We start from the raw sequence: 24,490 nt of genomic DNA, 5'->3' as shown, positions 1-24,490 counted from the left end.
TGAAGTCGAACACACCTAGATACCTACGAGATCAAAGGCGGATATCGCGTTATCACACTCACGTGCTGTGTTGCTGATAAACATGATATAATTTCAGCTCTGTTGGTTTTATATGAAAATAAATATGACGAACAAGACACTCAAAGTGCTTGCTATTTAATTCCATACGAAAGGCGTATTTAGGCCGGGCCCGGGTAAGTTTTGAGGTCTGGTACAAATTATGACATACAAAAATACATATACAGATTCATATGGATTAACCATTAAAAGATCGCGATCTCGATTCAAACACACGTATTGCTATATGATTTTAATTTCGCAATGTCTATAAAACCTTTAAAATCGCAGTCACATCGGAATATTTAAACCTGCTTTCGCGCAACCGCTGATCCAGAGTGAGCTCTTTTCATGCAAGTTAAGCTTTATGTTTGAACAAGCTTCACGAGCAGAAAACCTAAAATGTACAGGCTGTATAAAATGTATTATTTAATGTGTTGCAAACATGAAATAATAACTGAAGTATTGGGATAAATGTTTATTAAAGCCCTGCACAGGCCTTATATATATGCCCTAGCCCGGCCCGAGTCCGACCCGAGCCCGTCTTTATTCCCCCTTCTCCCAAAACAGCTTATAGTAGCTACTGTTTCAACTATTGAAATAATTCAGTTTTGTATGTTGGTTTTATTTCCTTTAAGTTAATTTAGAAACAAGTTTGAAGCATTTTTTTGTTCGTTAAATACAAGGTTTTGTTTTTTAAAGTAACGAACAAGCGGCCAGCGGAAGACTGATCATAGTCTGTTTGATCAGTTGTGCCTTCTCAAATCATCACGACTTGCCTAAAATAAATTCTATAGATATAGGCCTAAAAGAGTTCAAGTATAAAACAACGTTAGTTTCAACGTTAAACTTAGATAAATGTGTGCTATTAGGTGCATATCCAATCGTTTGTGCTGAGAGTGGAAACTAAAGCCACTTTGCAGGACATGGAGGCAATTTAAAATATTCTGTCATTTGCTCATAAAGGTAAAAGTAATACATCATTCGGAACTGTTAAAGGTCTACTTTTATGCACTCACAATATCAACAAAACGTTGCAAACGGTGCTTTTATTAAATAAAGAAAAACATGAAGCACTTCCTAATGCTTTAACGAAATAAAAATACTCTTTCACAAAACAAAAATTCTTTCAATGTAATCTGTAAAGAGGCATTTCTTTAAAGCCGCGTCCAAAGAGGAGATAGTGAGTCAGGATCGGCAACTTCATCCTTGCCACACTGACTCAGAAAACACTGGTTTATTAATAAATAATTCAAATATCTCCTTACTATTTCCCCCGATATTGTTATTATTTTGCCGATGCTTTGTGGCAAGTTTCAGCCAACTGCGTGCGCTTGAACGCGGATCTCTTCCAGCTGCGCTGATTTGCTGCTGCTGCTGGCGGAGGCACTAAAGGCTTTCCGAGCCGGTCTCGAAAGTGAAAGCGAAAGTCTGGTGTTGTATCCACCAGCGCGGAAATTTGTTTTCATCACCATAATTGGTGTATGTATAAAAATAAGGAGAAGCCTAAAACAGGCCCGAAGCCCGGCTCGCGTCTGAACTATGACATGAAAATTGCCCGTACTCATTTATAACATTTTAGACATTTATAAATGGACTAATTTATAAAATTAAATAAAACATTTTTAACTTATAAATATACTATTAATATTGTTTTTAATATTAAAATGTAGACTAGCATATATATATTACTTAAATTTCATATATACAGTATGACTAATCTATGGAGCTGATTTCGTCATCAAACTCTTGCATTGATTTCATTAGGCTAATTGTTAATAAAAACCTTTAAACCATACCTTGTTGATTCATGTAATGAGATAAATTCACATTTATTATTATTGATTTTGACCTACCCACGGCAAATTTTAAATGTATCAAATTTAAAAGGATACAATTATATTTTGGTGTATTGTAAAATATTGTAAAATTATTGTAAAAGTTGGTATTGTATACTTGTCATTTAGTTTTCTAAAGATGTGATCCACTTATTACAAAGTGTTACCGTTTGAATGACAGAATCAACAGTTCTCCATATTCTGTAGGTTACACATACACATGCTGAATGCACTGATGGATTATATAACATGACATTGACCTTTAGGCCTTGTTCGTCACAACTTAATATGATATTTGCGCAGGTCCTCCACATACTTAAAGATGAATAAAAAAAACTCAGTTAAAAAATAGACAAAAATATTCACTACCCATCAAAAGTTTTTAAACAGTAAGAATTTTTTTTTTTTTTTAAAGAATTCTCTTCTGTTTACCAAGCCTGAATTTATTTGATCCAAATAACAGCAAAAGCAGTAATTGTCAGACCATTTGGACTGTTTTTGTGTGTTTTTCCCCTGTGTTGCCCTTATTTGGTCTTCCTGTTCCGTTTCTCATTTATTAAGTCACTGTTTGATTGTACCTGTCTCCCCCTGATTGGTTGTTTCCGTGTATATAAGTTTGGTTGTGTTCCTTATTAGATCGTCGGTTCTTGTACGTCATCCTGCATTGTCTTTTGGTTAGTTTTCGTTGTGTTGCTGGTTCCCTGTGGATTATATTAATAAAACTCTATGCTTTGGACCTCCTCGCTCCTCCTCGTCATTCCCCACACACAATGTTGTGACAGTAATATTGTGAAATATTTTTTTTTTTCTATTTAAAATAACTGCTTTCAATTTAAATATTTTTTTTATGTAATCAATTGCTGTGATCAAAGCTAAATTTTCAGCATCATTACTCCAGACGTCAGTGTCACATGATCCTTCGGAAATTATTCTAATTGTCATGAGTCAGGCTTCTGTGGCTCCCTCCGATCGCCACCGGAGGGCACCCTCTCCCGAATATTGACTGTTTTTGGACTCCATTTCCCATGTTCCCCGTACCTGGGTCTGATTGCCCTTCCAGGTGTTCCTCAACTCCTCCCCTATTTATACTGCTTCCGGACTCTTTCACTTTGCGAAGTCTTGTATTGCCCCGGCTGCATTTCTGAGCGTTTTTCTCTGTTATTGGATTATCTGTGTTTGACCTAGGATTGTTTTCTCGTTTTTTGATTCTCTGCCACCTGCCCTTTGGACGCTATTGCTTTGGAATTTGATATTGCTCTGCCAGCCGCCAGCCCTGACACTTCGCCTGCCTGTGACTATTCTGTGTTTACTCTCTGCTGTCCCCGTCGCTGTTTTCTGACCCCTGCCTGTCTGACCACGTTTTCTCTTAATACAAGCTGCAAATGGATCCTCAGGCTTCTGATCAGTCATTACAGAAGACTTCGCCAAACACCGATCCAGCAGCCGTGTTTCAGCTCACCACAGAAGTGTCAGCGCAAGCTACCATGCTAGCTTCTCATCAACAGCAGCTACAGCATCTCACTACACTCACGGAGGAGCTAGTTAAAATGCTACAAGCCCTTCGCCTCGCTGACATTTCTCCTCAACCTGCTGTCTCGCCGCAACCTCTCTCCACTCCTAGCCACACCACCACCAGCCCTCGTCTAGCATTTCCTGAGAAATTCGATGGATCGGCTGGAAAATGTAAGGGGTTTCTCATGCAATGTTCTCTGTTTGTATCACAGCAACCGCAGTTATACCCCACTGATGACAATCGAATTTTCTTTGTATGCTCGCTACTGACTGGAAGAGCTCTGGATTGGGCTACAGCGTTGTGGGAAGGCGAACACACCACATTTCCCTCATTTACCGTCTTTTTGCAACGCTTTCGGGAGGTGTTTGATCACTCGGCTTACGGAGAGGAGGCGGGTGAGCAGCTCCTCGCTCTGCGTCAGGGACGCGGCACCGCAGCGGATTATGCCCTCACTTTTCACACCCTCGCAGCCCAGATGGGTTGGTTGGATGATCCACTGAAACTGCTGTATCGTAAGGGATTGACATCGGAACTGCAAAGCGAGCTGGCCTGCCGCGATGAGGGTAAATCTCTCGATGAGTTTATTGAACTGTCTATCCGTATTGATAACCTCACCCGCTCTCGACGACCACCGCGCTCTGTTACAACGCCTCATCTACCCACCGCTGCCACTTCGGAACCCGAACCCATGCAAGTCGGATTCACTCACCTCACCGCAGAGGAGCGTGAGCGGAGAATTCGGCAACATCTCTGTCTGTACTGTGGACAGGAGGGTCATCTACGGGCTGCCTGTCCCATCCGTCCCTCGCCTCGCAAGACCAATGCGGTGAGTTCTAAACTTTCTAATCAAACTGTCTTCGATATTCCTGTAACTCTGATGTTTCATGATAGAACGATCACCGCTGCAGCCATGATTGATTCTGGTGCCGCTGGCAATTTCATTGATATTCAATTTGCTAATTTTCATAATATTCCTCTCGTTGCATGTGGTTCCCGGGTGGCAGTGGCAGCGCTAGATGGTCGTCCACTGGGGAGAGGCGAGGTTAAGTTCATCACCGACGACATCACTCTCAAGACGGGCTTGGAACACACTGAGAACATCCGTCTGTTTTCCATCGACTCGCCTCTTAACCCCATTATTCTGGGAATGCCGTGGCTCAAGAGACATAACCCTCGCATTTCCTGGGCGGCCAGAAAGATTCTCCAATGGTCCGATCACTGTAACCAGAACTGTCTTCCCTACGAGACCATCACACCTCTCCAACAGAGAACCATCCAACCATCTGCTACACTCGAATTACCTGCCGAATACCTCGACCTGGCAGAAGCCTTCAGCAAGACCAAGGCCTCCAAACTACCCCCTCACAGACCTAACGATTGTGCCATTGAACTCATTCCAGGGTCCCTACCACCCAGGGGAAGGATTTTCCCCTTATCTCAACCCGAATCTGAAGCCATGAAAATGTATATCGAGGAGGAATTGGCTAAGGGGTTCATTAGACCATCCACATCTCCAGCTTCAGCAGGGTTTTTCTTCGTTAAGAAGAAGGACGGGGGTCTTCGTCCCTGCATTGATTATCGTGGTTTCAACGAAATTACCATCAAGTACCGCTATCCCCTACCACTAGTCCCATCGGCTCTGGAACAGCTCCGTTCAGCCCGTTACTTCACCAAATTAGATTTACGCAACGCATACAATCTCATCCGCATCCGGGAAGGCGATGAATGGAAGACGGCTTTCTCCACCACCACTGGCCACTACGAATATTCCGTTATGCCCTTCGGCCTGGTCAACAGTCCATCTGTGTTTCAGGCCTTTGTCAACGACGTATTCAGGGACATGCTCAATCGATGGGTCATAGTCTACATTGACGACATACTGATTTTTTCAGACACCCTCGAATCACACATACAACATGTCCGGGCAGTATTACAAAGACTCATCGACCACCAACTCTACGCCAAGATCGAAAAGTGTGAGTTCCACCGCACTGTTACCTCCTTCCTCGGCTACATTATCGGCTCAGAGGGGGTAGCCATGGATGACAAGAAGGTCCAGGCCGTTCTCAGTTGGCCTCCACCCACATCTGTCAAGGAACATCTGTCAACGATTCTTGGGATTCGCTAACTTCTATCGGCGTTTTATAAGAAACTTCAGCTCTGTTGCAGCTCCGCTTACGTCTCTTCTCCGGGGAGGAGGTAAAAGGCTTGTGTGGACACCTGAAGCTGAGAGGGCTTTTCAGCAGCTGAAGGAACGGTTTACTTCGGCTCCCATCCTTCACCATCCAGACCCCGAGCGGGAGTTTGTGGTCGAAATTGATGCATCAAACACTGGCATAGGGGCTGGACTCTCGCAACGTCAGGGCTCTCCACCAAAGCTGTTCCCCTGCGCCTTCTACTCTCGCAAACTTTCACCCACCGAGCAGAATTACGATGTGGGAGACCGTGAATTACTCGCCATGAAGGCGGCCTTTGAAGAATGGCGGCATTGGTTAGAGGGAGCCAATGAACCATTCATTGTGCTAACCGACCATCGCAACCTTGAATACCTCAGGTCAGCCAAACGCCTCAACCCACGTCAGGCCAGATGGTCCCTCTTCTTCACACGTTTTGATTTCAGGGTCACATATCGTCCAGGCTCCAAGAACACAAAACGACGCACTTTCCGACGCACTTTCCTGCCAATTTGAATCCTCCACTGCACCCTCCGACCCTGAACCCATAATAGCACCTTCCCTCATCCTCGGTCCCATACAGTGGGACATCATGACCGAGATTACAGAAGCCCAAGACAACGAACCGCCACCGCCAGAATGTCCTCCTGAGCGCACATACGTCCCTAGGGCTCTCAGTCAACGTGTGATGCAATGGGTACATGATTTCCCCAGCTCTGGTCACCCAGGAATTACCGCTACCATCCATCTTGTTACCAACCGTTTCTGGTGGCCCTCACTCCAAGGAGACACAATGGAGTTTGTTCGCAACTGTCCTACCTGCAACATATCCAAATCTTCTCACCAACGGCCAGCCGGTCTCCTGCAGCCTCTTCCAGTTCCCCAACGCCCTTGGTCACACATTGCCATTGACTATGTTACCGATCTACCTGCCTCACGTAACTACACAACCATTCTCACCGTTATAGACCGGTTTTCCAAATCATGCCGACTGATACCCCTAACTAAACTGCCCTCTGCTTTTGAAACCGCTGAGGTATTGATGGAACAAGTCTTCAGGTTCTACGGCCTTCCAGAGGACATTGTCTCTGACCGAGGACCCCAGTTTACCTCTCATGTCTGGGCCGCATTTTGCAAACATCTTAACATCAATGTTAGCCTCACCTCAGGATACCACCCGGAATCCAATGGACAGGCAGAACGCCTCAACCAAGAACTCACCCACTTCCTCCGCACATACTGTCACAACAACCAACAGGATTGGAGCCGCTACCTGTTATGGGCAGAATACGCTCAGAACTCCCTCTGCAAGCCATCCACAGGTCTCACACCCTTCCAATGTGTCTTAGGCTTCCAGCCGCCTCTCTTTCCCTGGTCTGGAGAACCCTCAGAATTACCATCTGTTAATGACTGGCTACAAAGGAGTGAGGAAACCTGGAACATGGCTCATGTCCACCTTCAAAGAGCCATTAGAAGGGCACAGGAACAGGCCGATCGCCATCGGAGACCGCATCCAGCTTATACCCCTGGTCAGTGGGTCTGGCTCTCCTCACGAGATCTTCGCCTCCGACTTCCCTGTCGCAAGCTCAGTCCCAGGTACGTGGGTCCATTCAAAATTCTCCGTCAGATTACTCCAGTTTCATATCGTTTAGAATTACCTGCCCATTACCGTATCTCACCCACTTTCCATGCGTCTTTGCTTAAGCCCGCCGGTGCTCCGAGAGGAGAGGAGATCCAGGAGGAAGCCGCTGACGAGAGCACCCCTCCCTTGGTCGTGGATGGCGAGGAGGCTTACCAGGTGCACGAAATCCTGGACTCTCGACGCCGGGGTGGGGTACTTCAGTACCTCATAGACTGGGAGGGGTATGGCCCGGAGGAAAGGTCGTGGATCAATGCTCGGGACATCCTGGATCCCTCGTTGACAGCCGAATTCCACAGGACCCATCTGGAGAGACCAGCCCCTCGACCTTGTGGGAGACCCCGGCGTCACAATCCTTCTCGCTTCAGGAGCCGCTCGCAGGGAGGGGGCTCTGTCATGAGTCAGGCTTCTGTGGCTCCCTCCGATTGCCACCGGAGGGCACCCTCTCCTGAATATTGACTGTTTTTGGACTCCATTTCCCATGTTCCCCGTACCTGGGTCTGATTGCCCTTCCAGGTGTTCCTCATCTCCTCCCCTATTTATACTGCTTCCGGACTCTTTCACTTTGCAAAGTGTTGTATTGCCCCGGCTGCAGTTCTGAGCGTTTTTCTCTGTTATTGGATTATCTGTGTTTGACCTAGAATTGTTTTCTCGTTTTTTGATTCTCTGCCGCCTGCCCTTTGGACGCTATTGCTTTGGACTTTGATATTGCTCTGCCAGCCGCCAGCTGTCTATTCGCCTGCCTGTGACTATTCTGTGTTTACTCTCTGCTGTCCCCGTCGCTGTTTTCTGACCCCCGCCTGTCTGACCACGTTTTCTCTTAATAAAAGCTGCAAATGGATCCTCAGGCTTCTGATCAGTCATTACACTAATATGCTGATTTGCTGCTCAAGAAACATTTCTGAATATTATTATTATCATCATCAATATTTAAAGCAGCTGATTGCATTTTTTTCAGGATTCCTTGATGAATAGAAAGATACAAAGATCAATATTTATCTGAAATAAAATGTTTTTGTAGCAGTATACACTATACCATTCAAAAGCTTGGAGTCCTTATTTAGCAAGGATGCTTTAAAATAATCAAAAGTGATGATAAAGACATTTATAATGCCACAAAAGATTTCTATTTCAGATAAATGAATTCAAATGCTCTTCTGAACTTCATCAAAGAAACATGAAAAAAACAATTACTTGCTGTTTTCAACACAATAATAATACAAATGTTTTTGAACAGCAAATCAGGATATTAAAATGATTTCTGAATGATAATGTGACTGGAGTAATGATGTTAAAAATTCAGCTTTGAAATCACAGGAATAAATAGCATTTTAATAGAAACAAAGAAAACCGTTTCAAATAAAAAACAAACAAACAGTTATTTTAAATAGTAAAAATATTGTAACATTTGACTGTTTTTGCTGTACTCTGGATAAAATAAATAAATGCAGACTTGGTAAACAGAAGAGGATTCCTTAAAAAAAACAAAACAAAACAAAAAAACATTAAAAATCTTTCTGTTCAAAAACTTTTGACTGGTAGTGTTTGACAAAAGTTGCATGAGCAGTATGATCAAATCAACAGTTCTTGATATGCAGTACACATACATCCCCTAAAAATAATCCAACATACAGCCATTATTGTCAAAACAGCTGGCAACAAAAGTGAGTACACCTATGTCATTAGGTGTACTCACTATGTCATTTGCAAAGCCACATGTCCTATTCATCATGTTCATGTTTTTGTCTGCTTGACAGGACCATACAAAGTTGTGTATCTTGTATTAGAGCAGTTAAAATTTGGTGCTTTGAGTACAGTTCTCTCATACTGACCACTGGATGTTCAGCAAGGCACCTCATGGCAAAGAACTCTCTGAACATTTGAGAATTAGAATTGTTGCACTCCACAAAGATGGCCTAGGCTATAAGAGGTTCAGTAACAACCTGAAACTGAGTTACGGTACTGTGGCCAGGGTCATACAGAGGTTTTTCAATACGGGTTCCATTCAGGATAGGCCTTGCAAGCGTCGATCAATGAAGTCGAGTGCTCGTTCTGTGTGTCAGGTTCAGAACCTGGCTTCAAAAAACAGATGCATGAGTGCTGCCAGCATTGCTTTAGAGGTTGCAGAAGTAGAAGGTCTGCTTGTCAGTGCTCAGACCATACGCTGCACACTGCAACAAGTCGGTTTGCATTGGCGTCATTCGAGAAGAAAGCCTCTTCTGAAGCTGGCTTACAAGAAAGCCCTGTTTGCTGAAGACAACCTGTCCAAGAGCATGAATTACTGGAACCATGTCCTATGGTCTGATGAGACTAAGATAAACTTATTTGGCTTAGATGGTGTCCAGCATGTGTGGTAATGCCCTGGTGAGGAATACCAAGAAAATTGTGTCTCTGCTACAGTCAAGCATGGTGGAGGTAGCATCATGGTCTGGGGTTGCATGAGCGCTGCTGGTACTGGGGAGCTGCGGTTCATAGAGGGAAACATGGATTCCAATATGTACTGTACATTTCTGAAGCAGAACATGATGCCTTCCCTTCAGAAACTGGGTCGAACGGCAGTTTTCCAACATGTTTTCAAACACGACAACAAGATGACAATGGCCTTGCTGAGCATGGTGCAGGTGAAGATGATCTGACCTGAACCCTATTGAGCACCTATGGGGCATCCTCAAGCAGAAGGTGGAGAAGCACCATGTGTCTAACATCCAGCAGCTCCATGATGTAGCAAATTTAGTTCAAAAAGGAAATGTATATAAATAATTACAATTAATTATGATTAATTACAATTATTTATATCAGCTGCCAGTAGTAACTGTAGCAGAATTAATTTTCTATCAACTAATATGTTTGTCTAGTGAACATTTAGTTTAATTTCATATCAACAAGAAATTATATTTTCTTGGCCACAGCAAATAAATTTCTTAAAGTACCATTGCATTAGAGCATGTAGCTCGAATCGGAATTGTAAAGGGACATCAATTTTGCAAGGCAGAATCAGAATCAAAAATTATGTAATTTGTGCATAAGAGTTTTATTAACGAAAGACTAACACATAACTAATCTAAACAAACAAACATGAAATCACTCATACATGGGGGAAGGCTCAGTGAAAAGCCATTAGAGAGACAAGAAAATGGAGCTATGAAAGAGTCAGTTAACCACCTGAGTGAAACCATCAGTGCTGTCTACAGCTTATACTAAACCTCTGTTTTGTTTAGTTAGATGTACGATACTTGCATTGCCTTGGTCGTTGAACAAGTGTCCGAATGCAGTCTCGGGTGAAAGTCTTGATGGTTGGAGCAGTGGAGGTTTTGGGATCACGATCACGTTCTTCCCGCTCCGAAGAGTGATGAACTCCAAAGATGTTCTCACTCGATGGTGACTGGGAGTTTCTTCCCATGTGAAAAGTGCAGAAGAACCAAGAGCTGAGAGGGACCCAGCTGAAGTCCTGATCATCGGGGAATGGAAAGATAAGGCCGTAAGGCCTGGCGCATCTTAGAGAAGTCCCGACGAGTTCTAGCACATCCTCCTCATCCTCTTAGGTTCTAAAGGAACCCCTAACTGACTGAAGCAAGTCACTCATGTGAGACGAGTGAGGAAACTAAAAAAAAAAGCGGAAGAGAGAAATGTCTGTTGGAGGACATTTCATGAAGATGAATTTCAGGGTTGAGTGAAAATGTCTGGCGCTTTGTGGTCGAGAGCCACAGCTTTATAGGTTAGGGCCTGTCGGGCCCATCAGGCACGCCCGTGCCGGCTCAGGCTCCCTGTGGGTTCCTCTACACGGGCAGCAATTGGAAGATTTTGCAGAAGAGAGTAAAGAGAGGGAAGAAGAGTGAGTCTCTGGGGGGGCTACAACTCCAGGAGGTCCAAGAGCCAATAGTGACTTTCATTTTTGGAGGGAAAGTTTACGACTCTTTGTCTGTGAGCATGGTATTTTGCATATGTAATTTGATTGGGTGTTGATGCAAAAACTACTAAGGATTTTTAAAACACTATATGTTGCAAAGGTATCAACATATAATATACACCATCATTTAGATCATCAAAATATAAATTCAAAGAGACCAAACATGGCATAGGTAAGTTATACTTCTAATTATCTATCATAACAAATTCATATAACATATAACAATAACATAAACACAAAATTACAGTAATACTATGCACAATGACCTGGGGCTATGTGTGATACAAAGATCAAAGATAGGTTTGTCTGTGAATGAATAAAAGTATTCATTTCCTATAGCAGTATGTTTCTGTTTTAGAGAGATTTAAGTAGGGGAAGATTCTCTCTACATACTTAATTTGTGACAGATACACAGTTATCCAGCAAGATGTAGTTAAATGATGCAGTTGCTCAACCAAGCTACTGTGCATATGTACTGTGATCAGTGTACACTGCTCTCCAAAAGTTTGGAAACACCCCTGGCAAAGTGTGGTTTTGGACGATACCAGCATAAATCCTTATCATTTTTTGGTGCATATACATTAAAGTAATTTGACATTATCAATGAAGACCAGTAATAATAATTTTCATTTTGATTACATAATAATGGCAATATATACATGTCAAAGTCAGAAATGCCCATTTACCAGCTGTAATGCCTGGTTACTGTTTTAACCTTGGCCCAGGTTTTTAAAAGATTTTTGGGTCAGCACACCTTAATTGATTGTCATTTAGCTTTAGAATACAATGAATTTAGGCCCAGATTATGCAGAGCTGTAATAGCTGCTAATGGTGGATATTTTTTTTTTACTTAATGAATTGAATCTATGTTTTTAAACAAATTGAGTGAGTCAATGATTCAGTGAGCCATTCATAAAGGCAGTTACTGTTTTGTTCTGAATTAATCAGCTCTTTGAAAGAATCTATTGAATGAATGACTCACGTATGATTTGCCACCACCTAGTGTTACAGTATGACTTTAAATTGGGTAGAACAGGGCTAAGGCACCTTTGATATTATTTTCCTCTAAAACACTAGATGGCAGAAACACATGGCGTAGCGCTTTCCAAAACATCCCCTTTTTAACATACACGTGAAAAATTGTCCAATCGGATACAGATATATAACTCAGCCCTGAAATCAGGACTTTCTGCAAAAATGCAGTACACATAAAAAATGGTTAGGGGAGCGCGGGGCACAACCTAACACTTTTTGAATTTCTCAGTTTGTGTAAATCCACGTGGGGTTCAGAGTATAATTTTTTTTTATCCACGTTAATTTCACACTTGTCTAGTACAAATATGCTGTTTTGTTTCATAATTACAGTGTGTACGTTTTTCGTTATTTACCTCAAAAGAAAGGAAGTGAAAAGTGACAACATGCCCCGTATGTGGGGTACATTGTAACAAGCGAGGGACACATTGTAAGGTGATCAAATAAAAAAAAATATACACAACATTCTAAAATATTTTGTCAGTAAAATAAAATGATTAACATTTTCAAACAAAATAATGGCGTTTTTTAAGAATGTTATTATTTTGTCAGATATGGCAAAAAGGCCTATATCCATGACGAAAGTGGAGCGAGCGGTCAAAGAATTGGATCACCAAACAATTACATGATGAACCTCAGACATACCCGGACGGGATTCGATTTCTCAGAGGACTTCTGAGTTAGCCGAAAAGCAGTAATTATCCGATTTACGAACAAATGTTAAAAAATAATGGTGTCTTTTAAGAATTAAAAAAAAAACCTAATTTTTGAGGTTCACAGTAACACATCTGTAATAATTTGGAAATGTGATATTCCAAAGGAATTATTATTTTCGTTTTGATTTAAGAGTAAACCAACCAAATGTTTATTTAGTGGGTAATGTCTTTATGCTTATGGGTTATAATTAGAACGAGGGTCCTGCGTGACATACAAACAAATATACCCGTATGCTCCCACAGTGTGTCTGGAGCACAATAAAGCTTGATGCATTGTCTGAACCAGTCATCATGTCTCACGTTTACAGAAACAAGTTATCACATAATGGCGACGAGGATTAAAGTTTTGTGTTACTTCGCAGACTTTGAGGAATCTGGATGTTTTTTTTTTCCTCAGTTTGAGGACCACACGAAGTAGCCGTCATCCAGGATGAAACAGCAATGGCACTCGCGAGGTACTATCTCATTTTTTGGAAACAAAGGAGATCAAAGATGCTGCAAAGAAACGGGCTATTCTTCTTAGTTCGGTCGGGAGTCAGACATATAGTCTCATAAGAAATCTGCTTAGTACTGACAAACCAAGTGATAAAAGTTTCAGCGAGTTAGTGGAACTGTTAAAAACCACTATAACCCCAAACCAAGTGACATCATGCAGCGTTTTAAGTTTAATTCACGGAACAGACAGCCTAATGAGACTGTGGCGGATTATGTTGCGGTGCTGCGTGAGCTCGCTCAACATTGCAATTATGGAGAAAAGTTGAAAGAAATGCTCTGTGACAGACTCGTGGGTGGAATTGAGGCGGATGGAGTACATAGTTCAGCTCATCACTTTAGTGACTCAGCGGAAGCCACTGCCAGTGACAGGCAGGAAGTTTTCACTATGTACAGTGTGGTAGAAACTCAAATTCCAAGAGTGTCTCCAATCACCATGTTTTTAAAAGTGAATGACACAGAGGTAAATTTTGAGGTGGACACGGGCTGGACTGTCACTATTAAGTCAAAGACAGAATATGCCAAGTTAGGGAGTGTGGGCAAACTTCCGGATCTGAAAGATTGTTCCTTTAACCTGAAAACGTATATGGGGGAGTCAGTAAAAATACTGGGGACCACCGATGTAATGGTGCGGTATGGTAATCAGGTTAGAGAGCTTCCTGTGGTGGTGGTGTCTACTGAGGGACCAAACCTTCTGGGCCGGGGTTGGATTAAAGAGCTAGACATATGCTGGAGCGCAGTGAATCAAGTAAACACAGAATCAATGACACTTCAGGATGTGTTGAGCAGATATGAAGCTGTGTTTAAAGAGGGCTTAGGGACATGGACAGGTCCCCCAGCAAAAATTCATGTTGACAAGGATGCGGTGCCAAGGTACTATAAGCCTAGACCGGTACCTTATGCTCTAAAAAAGAAGGTGGAAGTGGAGTTAGAGAGGTTACTCAATGACAAAATTTTGAAACCTGTCAAATTTTCAGAGTGGGCAGCACCAATTGTACCTGTCCTTATGACTGGATAATTCAGTGAGAATCTGTGGAGATTACAAGTTTACTGATAATCTGGCATCCAAGCTGGAACAGTATCCAATTCCCAAGCTCAAAGACCTGTTGGAAAAGTTAGCAGGGGATGAAAAATACAGTAAGCTGGATCTCAGTCATGCATATCAGCAAGTAAGCTTGGATGAGGCATCTAAAAGATATGTAACGCTGAACATTCACAAAGGATTATTCACAGTGAACAGACTGCCATTTGGTGTGGCTTCCAGTCCTGCCATCTTTCAACGAATCATGGAGGGGTTACTACAGGGTATCTCTGGAGTCACGTTATACCTCGACGACATTCTTATAACAGGCAGGAGCGATCAAGAACATTTGCACACACTGAGTGAGGTTCTGAAGTGTCTGAAAGACGGCAGACTGAGGCTAAAAAGGGAAAAGTGTGCATTCATGCAGCGTGAGGCAGACTTTTTGGGCCATAGAGTGGACTCTACAGGTCTTCGTCCATTTCCAAACAAGATGAAAGCTCTGCAAAAAGCACCTGCTCCGCAAAATGTCACCAAATTGAAGGCATATCTAGGATTGCTTAACTACTACCACAGGTTCCTGCCAAACTTGTCAACCTTGCTGGCCCCCTTGGATAACATTTTGTGAAAAAGCGTAAAATGGCATTGGGGTAGTGAACAACATAAAGCGTCTGAGAAATCCAAGCAACTCATTCAGTGTCCTGAGGTGCTTGTGCATTATGATACTCATCACAACAAATGCCCAATCAGGATTTTCAAGATGGTGATGCCGTTTTGACAAAGAACTTTAGTTATGGACCCAAGTGGATTCCTGGGTTCATTGTCAAAGTGTCCAGCCCTCTCTCATACCAGGTCATGCTCGGAGATGGCAAAACAATGCGGAGACATGTGGACCAGATTCTTTCAGGAGTTGAAAGGTTTGGAGTCAAAAGAGAAGGGGTGTGGGGATGTTTCTTTAGACACCTCAGCAGGCAGTGGGACAGGCTCTGTTGGAGACGTTGGGACAGTACCAGGGAAGTTGGGTTCTCAGGACCAACCAGGGACTGTTGTAAGAGAAACCGTGAGTTCAGTCCCAGAGGTACATAGGTCCCAAAGGACTGTTCAAAAGCCCAAACACTTGGAAGACTTTGTGTTGTGAGAAACGTAATCAAACAGAAAAGAAGAAAAAAAACACAGGTTGTAATGTAACCAAGTTAGGGTCCTGCGTGACATACAAACAAATATACCCGTATGCTCCCACAGTGTGTCTGGAGCACAATAAAGCTTGATGCGTTGTCTGAACCAGTCATCACGTCTCAGTCTGTTTACAGAAACAAGTTATCACAACATCGCAACCATGCGTGGTACGGCCGTGATCGCAAATTTAACTGAGCAGTTGAAGGCTGTGCGTTTGCCCACAAAGCATGCCCACAATTCCACTGAATGATAAATGACTTAATCATTTAACTTAATGTCGTTAAACTGAAAGTACGAAGGAAATGGTTAAAATAACCACAGCATTAACAGCAACCTTAAAACAAGAGCGCAAGGTTTATCTGCATTGCATTTGTTACTACATCATCAGAATCATCATTCGCCGATAGAAAGGAAAAGTTTAAATGCTGTAACATTTTTTTATTTTATGAAAATAAGATAAAGAAGCATAAAGAAACATCAGGCAAAGGTGTGACATAAAATGTTAACCTTTACATTCACAGTATGCCTCACAATAGTTAACACGCTAGCCTACTTTTAAGCCTTTTTTAAATCTTAGCTTACATAGGCTACCCTATTAATAAGAATAATGTTTTTGAAACAAATTTATTTAATACTAAGTAAACAAATACATTTACATATTTATGTTCTTAATAATAAAAATACCTTGCACTTGTACTTTAGCCTATACTAAACTGGTATAAAGTGTGCTAAATTAGAAGTATAGTGCTTAAGTCCAATTAAAGATGAACTGAAGTATATTTGATTGTGCTAAATTGGAACTATTGCAAGTATATTTTTGGTACACTTCAAATATTTTGCATTTAAAGAACTTTTTTATTAAAAGATCATACAATCCTCAGCAATAGTAACATTAAAACACATTTTAGGCTTAATATTAAGAAATGTGAATTGGGCAGGAAACATCATCAAAGACCCCTCTCACCCTGGACACAACCTGCACTTCTCTCCACAGGCAGATGCTACAGATCCCTGAGCACTAGAACATCTAGGCATAAAAACCTTTTTTTTTTTCTCCAGTTTATAAAGCTAAAGCATGAATCATTACCTGTGTTCTACAATTCATTTCTGTATTTTTTTCTCCATTTCTGTTAAAAAGGCCTGCTGTATATGGACTTTTGTTTTGAAGGGTTTTGGCGATCAGCCAGGGTGTGAATGCACCGTCAATGCAGCAATGTAAAAACCAGCTCCGCCCATTTCTAGCAGGTGGTGGTGATTTAGTGTTTGGTAGAAATAGACCTGCATGGAATGGGTGAAAAAGGGGGACATTGATGCTTGCTTTGTTTGGTGTTGTGTGCGTATAATAGATGAATCAAGTAAGTTAATTTATGTATTTCAGCTTATGTTAATTGTGATTTGTCTAAACATGTATTCTGTTTGAAAGTATTTGCTTAAATGCGATTTATAGAATTATTTCATGTGTTCATATACATGTGATTGTTGATTTATTGTTGGAAATTTGTTGGCTACCTTTCTTTGTCTGAATGTAAGTTGTTTATTTTAATTCCATTTATTATATGGTTGTTTCAGACCACATGCACAGAAAATAAAAGACCTCAAAGAACTAAAGTTGCATCTTCATGTCTCTGATCGGACGTCTGTGGTGAACTGGTCCCCCACGGCTATCCCCACTGGGTTAAAGCATCCAGTTTTCTTTAATTTCTAATTATTGTCTCTTTCTGTAGTATTACCATGTAAATACATTTGCACATCTCTTTATTTATACAGCTGTATATAGAGTAAATAATGCACAAATCTGTACATAAATCTGTTTCAGATTCATACACATTATTATTTATTTTAAGTTTTTGTTTTATTTAAATGTTTTCTCTGTTCTCATGTCAGAAATGTATGTATGCATGCATGTACCAGGAGCACCTTAAAAATAACACTACAAATTCCTCATGTGTTTGCGCACACCTGGCGAATAAAGCTAATTCTTTAACCAAAGATTCACAGCCCTATCCGTAACACTAAAGTGACACAGTCAAAAAAACAAAATTACAAAATGAGTTTGTATCTTCACTACTCGGAGTGCATTTGTTTTGACTGTGTCGATTGTGACATTTGTGTTCCCTCTTCAGAGAAAACTCTTTCAAAAACACAACAATGAATTCACTGCCAGATCCAACAAGGAAACTGATTTCCCCTTCCATATAATATTATCAAATGAACTGTGTTACAGCAACCAGCATAGAAAAAAGGCTGCAATAACAGCCAACATGATGAGAAATGCTCATCCAGAGTGAAAATTATAAAGTTGACATTGTACAGTCAACACTCTAAAAAAAAAAAAAAAAGTGGTTCTTTGGCTCGTAATCATAAGGGGAACCACTTTAAGTGCTACATAGCACCTATATCTTTAAAGATGGTGTTATATAGCACCTTAACCACCCCAAAGAAGCACTGAAGAACCAATTTTTTTGTGTGAATCTATATTTTTTTTTCAATTGTTAAACAACAAAGCATCAGAGCACCAATATAAAGAAACTTAAAATGAAACTACTACTAAATGAAAATGAAATGTTGATGTGGGTTTAAGATATTTTATTATGTGAGAAGATACATTGTGGAGCAATATTAGAGACATGAAATATTTGGCCACATGAATCAAGTATTCCCAAATATCCAAATATCACACTGAATAATGTTTTTGTTCACATTAAAAGACAATTTGACTGTCTTTAAAAAGAGAAACATGTTTAAAGTGTAAATGACTGAGATAAGGTTTTTCTTCTGAAAAATAGTCTAATATTCTAAACAGTGACTGATTATTTTTGCTTCTGTTATTTTAAAGTCTTGTGCCAAAAGCAACGAAATGAAACAACAGTAAAGTGAAAACCATATTATAGCAAAACAATAAAATAATTGATGCCAATGTCATAAACAGTAAAATATTCAAATTTGGACTGATGCTAGTAACATAGCAATAGTATAGCATTAATAGCTATTCTTAGAAGTATATAGTCTGCTGTATATACAGACCTTTGCATTCAAGACAGAATATCATGATGAGCATTAGACCACAAACCCAGCCTGTAGACCACATCCCATCAATAGACACATCGTTAACTTCCTCAAAACTTACAGCACCTGCCCAAAACTAGCATCAGTATTACAGACTGCAAGCTGCTTTTGAGCTTTCAGTACACGAGTTAAAATCAAAAATGCATAAAAACAATGCAACAAAAATTGAGCATTGTTAATCAGGAATCTGACTGTAACGTAAAACAGTATCATATCTATGTTTTATTGCAGATCATTTTAGATGCATTTAATGAGTTTCATAACTTCCTGACAAGGAAACCGAGATTGAATATGCCAAACACATACATGTAAATAGATATATATGAGACATATCAATTCAATATGTAAATAAATAGGAATTTAGATAACCAGTTGCAAGTCAGTTGTGTTTATATAGTGCTTTTCGCAAGACTTTGTTTCAATGAAGTTTTACACAAACATATAATGTTAATGTTTATAATATCTTAATAGTACATTATAGTCCAAATTTAGCAGTTTAGAGCTGAGCCACAATATACATTGTAAATTGTTTGAGTACAGTCTGCCGTGGGAAAAAAGGAAGTTGTTTGACAGGAAGTTACAGTGGTCAGTTTTGTTAGTAACTGTCAGCAAACGTGTCTGTGTCTAAAGATGTAACTGATTTTTGTTTTTGCTTTTAAAGCGTTATGTCTGAATTGTATTGTAATGCGACTCGTCAGAAGCGTGAATAGATCCAATTGCGAGCTTTATTGAACAGAATGTGGTCAGACAGGCGAGGCTGATCTCCAACAAACAGTGATATACAGGGCAAGAGCGTAATCCAAAAAACAGGCAGAACGTCAAAATACCAGTGAGTGTCCAAAGTAACAAGTGAACAAGGCAATGAAACTAGACAAAAACTATGGCAATGAAACAAAGGCAAAACTATGACTATGAAACAAAATAATAACTGTGGAAATAACAAAACAAGGCAATGAGACAGGGAAAATGCTTGGTAGAGTCCGCACAGGCAAAACAATAGGGAGCAGAGGGAGCGGGAACAGTCAGTGCATGGGCAAGGGCTCCCTCTGCTGGTGTGGCATTACAGAACCCCTCCCCTCTAGGAGCGACTCCTGGCACTCAAAACAACAACAGTCCAGGAGGGTGGGGGAACAGAGACAAAATAGGGGGTGGGACGGAGGGCCAGGTCTGTGCAGAGGAGGTGGGCCATGATTGTGGAGCTGTGACAGACAGTGAAGCACTGGCGGGGCAGTGAAGCACATGGCGGGGCAGGCAGAGCAGGAAGCCATGGCGGGGCAGGCAGAGCAGGGAGCCATGGCGAGGCAGGCAGATCAGACAGGAGCAAAGATACCCACAGTGGAACAAATGACATCCATAGCAGAGCAGAGAGTCCATGATTGGCCTCCTTGGCTGTGACATGACGGGCAGAGTGTTCATAGGAGGACGCCGCCCCCTGGGGGCATTGGCGCAGACTCATGGTCAGACGAAATCTCTGGAGTAGACTCGTGGACAGACGAGACAGTGAGTTCAGGAATGGACGCTGCCTCCTTGGGAGGTTCTACAGCGTACGCTGACACCTCTGGAGGCATTGGCGCAAATTCGTCAACAGGAGAGGCCTCTGGCACAGACTCGTGGACAGACGAGGCCTCAGGAGCAGACTCGTGGACAGACGAGGCCTCAGGAGCAGACTCATGGACAGACAAGGATTCTGGAGTGCAGTGTGTAGCCCACACGCACAAAATGGCAACAGCCATTATAGGCAGCACAGTAGATAGTGGGATGCCTGCCGGGCTTGAGAATGTGGAGGCTGTGGGCATGTGGCTTGGGAGCGTGGGCTCTGTGTGGCTTAGGAGTGTGGGCTCTGCGTGGCTTGGGAGATGAGATGAGACCTGGTGAGGCTTCAGAAGGATGGCTGAGGCATAACGAGGCTCTGGGATGTCAGCTGAAATGTGACAAGGCTCTAGACAATCAGCTGAGACGTGATGAGGCTCTAGGAGGGTCAGCTGTGACGTGATGAGGCTCTGGTTGAACAGCTGCGACGTGACGTGGCTTTGGAAGGTCAGACGGGACTTGGCGAGGTTCTGGCATGACGGCTGTGGCCTGGCGAGGATCTATGCTAGCAGCCATGTCGTGAAGAGGCTCTGTTAGGAGTGCAGCTGTGCCTTGACTTGACTCAGGGAGATAAGTTGTGACTTGACCTGACTCAGGGAGGTCTGCCGTGACTTGACTTGACTCCGGGAGATCTACCGTGACTTGGCTTGACACAGGGAGGTCTACCGTGACTTGGCTTGACTCCGAAAAATCAGCAATGACTTGACTCGACTCGTGAAGAATAGCTGTGACTTGACCTGGCTTGTGAAGACCAGCTGTGACTTGACTTGGCTCATGAAGATCAGCTGTGGATTGACCTGACTCTTGAAGATCAGCTGTGACTTGTATTGACTCGGGAACAACAGCAGTAACTTGGCTTGGCTTATGAAGGTCAGCTGTGACTTTACTTGGCTCGGGAAGGATCAGCTGTGGCTTGGCTTAACATAGGCAGCTCAGCTGTAACTTGACTTGACTCAGGAACAACAGCTGTAACTTGGCTTGACTCAGGAACACTACACTAACTGCATGTGCTGTGACTGGGTGGTTTGTGACATTTGTGTTCCCTCTTCAGAAAAAACTCTTTCAAAAACACGTCTTAGAGAAAGTTTAACATTGCTCTTAAAATCCTTCCCCATGAAAACACACCAAAGAGATGGTCAATGGATACACTGCCACAGCTGCCCACGAACTTGATTCCTCTCCGTACATTATTATCAATTTCACTGTGTGATATGGCAACCAGCACAGAAAAAAGGCCACGATTACATCCAACATGATGCGAAACACTTGTCCAGAGTGAAAATGACTCCTGCCTAACTTGCGATGCGTGAGATGAATCCATAGCATGTTGTGATGCACATGAGAGGAACCAAAAAGCCAAACACAAATCTGATCATGCTTAACCTTCCATACATTTTAGAACCGTCTTCATCAGGTAGATGATACGGGCAGTGTGTTGTGTCATTTTTTGTGCGAGTCTCTATTAACATCATGAAAGGCAGACTAAGAATTGTAGCAAGAACCCAGGCCACTACACAGGACAGTCGTGCAATTAACAGGCTGCGATGATTTTGAGTCCAAACCGGTGTGATCACCTGAGTAAAGCGATCCAGACTAATCAAGCTCAGGGTGAAAACACTGGCAAACATGGTGATGAGCATAATGAAGGGGAGAATCTTGCACATGATGGATCCATATGGCCATTGATAACCAAAAGCACTCTCGGTCACGTAGTCTCGGTCCAGAGTGGAGAGGCAACACAAGAGATCAGCAATCTCTAGATTGAGAAACCCAACTGTATTAACGGTCCTCTTCATCTTCAATCCAGCAACATACAGAACAAATGTGTTTCCAGGAATGCCAAGGATCAAGGTCAGGTGGTAGAAGACCAAAGAACTTACTTTCATCAGATATTCCAAAATATCATAATAATCCTCCGTTGCTGTGATTGAGCTGAAGTGTCTGGTTTATCCTGCTAATTAGACACATTATCAGTGTAAAATTATAAAACATATTTTAAGTGTTGTGTTATACAAGAAACTTGACGAATAAATGAATATATGAATAATGCATTTAAATTATCAGCAAAGCTGAATTATTATTACAAATACGCAACTAAATAAATACTATTTTAGCATTACTTAAATGTACAAATAGTCTTTAAAATCATATAAATAACTCTATATAAGCAATCATGACTCACGTTGTGATGATTCGATTCACAATTATTCTGGTAAATATTTTCTTCTCTAACGTTCAAGAATTTATGCCACTTCTTGAACTTTATCACTTCATCAGGATCACCAACATTTCAAACATGGTTGAGTTGTGAAACATCATGACCAACTCTAAATAAAGCTGGCTAAGACTTCCCGTCACACAAGAGAAATCATAAATTGAAAAATACTGATGTCAGCTTAAAAATAACAATTTATTTATTTAAAAAGTAAATAAATGTTGCACTTATATAATGTTAATATAATGTATTACTGTTTGTTTGTAATGTAATTTAATGTATGTATTTATATTAATAATGTATTAATAGTATAGTAGAGATGGACAAGGATAGTTTACATTTGGTGATGACCTAAATTATCAGTTAGTTGAGATTTCCTATATAGTTGTTATGGAGGGAGGGAGATGGGAAGTGGGCGTGTGAGCGTGGTGAGTGAGGTGGAGCATGGGAAAGGTAGTCCGGGGTGTACTGCGACAGTCTGTGTAATGGCAAGGTGACCTCTGGTGGCGAGTAGACTGAAGATCAGGACCAGACTCATGACAATAATATTGCTTTATATGTATATGTATAACAGTTTTTAAAATGTTATTAAATTTGCAAAGTTTCATTTAGAATTTCTTTATTCTTTATGCAAAATAATTGTTGGTGGTTTGACTTTTGCACCCGGGAACAAGCTTGTCATAGTCTCTACCAGCCATTTGTTTTCGGCCTTAAAAAGTGAATTCTGTTAAAGAATTCTGTTGCATTGAACTTTGAGCATCATAGCTTTGCAGATGTTGCTTATGCTCAAACAGCACTGTTACACACTAAAGGTAAAATAGCGCTCATTCATAACAACTTTTTCTCGAGTGGCAGACATGTCAAATTTCATTAAAAAGTTAATTACCTTTTGTGCATTTACTTGTAATGTCAAAACTGTGGCAAAGACTGTCAAAGCCATGCAGGGACTCTGACTGGCATGAATTTCTGAGGTGGGGCATTTATGCTTGACGAAAAAAAAGTACTTAATTATTAAAGCAGTAAATTAGGCTACTTAGGAATGAAAGTAGGCCTATTGTTTGAAGAAATTAGGGACAATGTACAATCATATTTCAAATTATTTTAAATGAACAGAAAATGTTTCTATTTGACAGAAACTGCCTGCGATTTCTGACTGGTATCTGAAGTTAATGTTTATTAGTATAAAATGTATTTGACACAAAACCCACGTGAACGCTGACAAGTCTGATGTAACCGTACAAAAATATGAAATATATTTATTTGACATCAAAGCCTTGACACTTTTTTCCAAGTTATTTTATATGAACAGAAATGTTTTTATTCAGCAGAAACTGCCTGTGATTACTGACTGGTATCTGAAGTTAATGTTTATTAATATAACATGTATCTGATGCCAAACCCACGAGATCGCTGGCAAGTCTGATGTAACCAAGAAATGTGGGTTAGACATGCTAAGAAGCGGGCAACTGCCGTCGAATGAACGAGAGATATGAAAACATTCACTGTAGTGTACTGCATAAAGACTGTTTTGTCTGTTTTAAATTGGCATCTGAAGTGTCTGGGTCTGTGCAGCCAAAACAAACAGCTCTAGAGGCCGCTCTCGTACTGTATGAAAACGTTTCTCTGCCGCTCCAGCAACAGACAAAACCTGCAACTATCTGTAAGGAATGCTGCCAATAACCGATTGCTTAAGCCATTAATCAGCAAATCCAATAAATCAGTCAACCTCTACAGCAGAGTTTCTCTTTTTTGTTCATATTAATTGAAATATTATGGAACATTGCAGTTATAGCCTATTACTATTAAAATGATGATTTAAATGAGTTAGGTTCATAGGTTCACCACACAGTCATATTACAATTCTTAAATTATCTTGCATCCTCCATCCGTGAGGTTTATCTGTTAATAAGACGTGTGAAAGTTGCGTTTTTTACTATATCATCAGAAGCATTATTCGCCAATAGAAAAGAAAAAGTTTAAATGCTGTAACATTTTATTTTATGAAAATAAGATAAAGAAGCATAAAGAAACATCAAGCAAAGGTGTGACATAAA

At 41.2% G+C, this 24,490-nt stretch overlaps 1 pseudogene; it reads right to left on the bottom strand.

Annotated features, from left to right (window-relative positions):
* Positions 1 to 21,209: 21,209 nt before the first annotated feature.
* Positions 21,210 to 22,107, bottom strand: LOC127160467 (C3a anaphylatoxin chemotactic receptor-like; annotated as a pseudogene).
* Positions 22,108 to 24,490: the final 2,383 nt, after the last annotated feature.

Source organism: Labeo rohita, unplaced genomic scaffold (assembly GCF_022985175.1).
Source record: "Labeo rohita strain BAU-BD-2019 unplaced genomic scaffold, IGBB_LRoh.1.0 scaffold_356, whole genome shotgun sequence".
Classification (NCBI taxonomy): Eukaryota; Metazoa; Chordata; class Actinopteri; order Cypriniformes; family Cyprinidae; genus Labeo; species Labeo rohita.
Note: the sequence above shows the minus strand (reverse complement) of the source record. Positions and strands in the feature narration are given on the sequence as shown.